At 37.8% G+C, this 2,532-nt stretch overlaps 1 pseudogene; it reads left to right on the forward strand.

Moving 5' to 3' along the window:
- Positions 1 to 803: 803 nt before the first annotated feature.
- Positions 804 to 1,798, forward strand: LOC105809217 (annotated as a pseudogene).
- The last annotated feature ends 734 nt before the right edge of the window (positions 1,799 to 2,532 follow it).

The following is a 2,532-nucleotide window of genomic DNA, read 5'->3' on the forward strand; positions in this document are numbered from 1 at the left end:
AAGAGATCTTGAATACCTTTTGAAATGTCTGGGCTTTTCCCATAGAAAATAAGAAGCTGTGGAAGTTTTTTGAGGATACACTGGGGTAATGTTTCTAAGTTAAAATTGCAGCTTTCAGTTTCCCAGTTGTGTGATCTTAGGCAAATTTCTTAACCTCGCTGTGTCTGTCAGTTTCTATAAAATGGGAACAATTGTACCTATGCAATAGCATTATTAGCAGGATTAAAGAGAAATGAACATAAAAGGCCCACAGCACATTGCCTGGGAAATAGAAAATGATTAACCCATGGCAACCATGATTATTATTGTCATTATTTTTCTGCCTTCTGCCTCCAAGACACTCCCTCTATTTTCTAGTTAGGTTATTGGGCCTCCCTTTCTCCTTTTGCTGGTTTAATACAAAGGAAACAGCTTCCCTTTTTAAAAGAGAACTGGCAGGGAGGCGGGAGTTGGGGGGGGCGAGAGGGGCGGGAGCAGAGGGATGTTGGCAAGGAAGCCCTGATTTGGATTAGAAACATCTTCCAGCCTGGCAGAATAATACTGATTGCTCATGGCACCCATTCCCCACGCTCCCTTGCTGGGGCACAGAGGAGGGGCTCGGCTTGGGAGGCTGCCCAGCTAAGCACCGAGGCAGCAGAGGCTCCTCTTCCACTATTTGACAGTGGCATTTGCCGCTCACTTCAAGATGGCCACTTGGCCGATATTTATTTTCTGCTGAATGACTTTTAACTTTCATTGTCTTTCGTTACCCGCTTTGATAACCTCTCAGTGGCTGCTTTCCTGGGATCTTTCATAATGCAAAGATGCACCAAACAACCGAAATCAAAATCACTGAGATAAAACCCCACTTAATGTGTGTGCTTTGTGGAGGATGCTTCATTGATGCCAGGACCATAATAGAATGTCTGCATTCCTTCCGTAAAACCTGTATTGTGTGTCACCTATAGACCAGCAAGTATTGTCCTGTGATGTCCATGTTTACAAAACCGTTCTGTTCCTGAATATAAACTTAGATAAAAATCCTCAATATATCATATACAGATTGCTTCCAGGCCTTTTAAAAAATGAAATGAGAAGGGATTTTTATGCAGCTCATCCTTCAGCTGTTGCTGCCAATGGCTCTAATGAAAACAGAGAAGTTGCAGATGATGATAAGAGAATTACAGCGGATGATGAGACGATAATTTTTTAGACTAGAACAGTTTAATTTGGGAAGTAAACAAAGACAAGGAGAAGTCTAATGAGGAGGTGAATGATAAAAGATATTTACAATGTTTGGCTGCAATGACTTTGATGCACCTAAGGAAGTTTCTCAAAAGTAAAATTGACATACCTAATACTTCCCAGACTAATGTCATGTATGAAGAAGAATCTTTAAAGGATAAATATATACTAATGGATGTTACCTACATTTGTATCTGGAGAAGGAATGGACCTCTTCCTTTAAAATACACGGTTTGACCTACTTGTAAAAGAATGAAGATTAGTCACCAGAGAGATGGACTGACAACTGCTGGAGAACGAGAATGTGACTGTGGGAGTGACAAGGCAATAATCCAGTAGGAGTTATTCCCTCCAGCTTTTCTTGTTTGCCTAGCCCCACTGTTCCAATCCAGTCTCTCATTTTCAGTTTCCTCACACTTCCAGTATTACGAATGGAACCAACAGTAGTCCCACTCTTAACTACCAACCTTTCTTTGCCAATAGACCTAAAAAATCATCAGTAAATGGGTTATCAGACACTTCATTCTCAGGTTGCTACCTGAAACTGCTAAGGAAAAAAATATTAAAGTCATGATTGATACAGATATTTTCATGCCATTACAGATTTACAAGTGTTAACACATGTAACTATGGTCCAGTTTGCTTTCTTTTGCAGTGACATCAAATTTGACAATAAAAGATATACTAAGTATGACATTCATATGTATGCTAATTGAAAAGAAAGACTGTTCTTATAATGAACTGTTTTTGTGTAGGCAGGCAATATTTTTTTCTGTGTGAAATGGTTTCTGTAGACATTGCTTGGATTTGGAAACATTCTGCAATGGATATAAGTCCTGGGCTGTAGTTTGTGAATGTCAACTAATACCTACATTGCATGCTCTTGCATTGTTTTTGTTATTATGCTGTTTTATGAACCTGTACAAAACAAGTGCTTTTTATTTAGAAATTCAAAAAAATAAAAAGAATATGCATAGAATGATGGATAGAATATACATATATTGCTGCCATGTAACGGTGAATAGTGATTTCTTGCATATATAACCATTTTGATTTCTTTGTTTCATTTTTACTTGTCTGTTGCTGCACAGAACCTATCATAAGAAAGTGAACTGCAGTTTTACAATTTGTATGCCTTAAAAGTGAGTACTACTGTTTATTTACTGACTTGTTTAAATGAGTCTCTTTTGTAAGAATCAGATGGCATTGTGCTTGTTGTACAATGCTGTATTGGTACAGAAACAGTATTGTATGATATATTTATAAATACATTAATGAAAATATAGTGTTTCATGTACTTAGAAATGG

This window comes from Propithecus coquereli, unplaced genomic scaffold (genome assembly GCF_000956105.1).
Source record: "Propithecus coquereli isolate 6110/MARCELLA unplaced genomic scaffold, Pcoq_1.0 Scaffold101, whole genome shotgun sequence".
In the NCBI taxonomy this organism is placed as follows: Eukaryota; Metazoa; Chordata; class Mammalia; order Primates; family Indriidae; genus Propithecus; species Propithecus coquereli.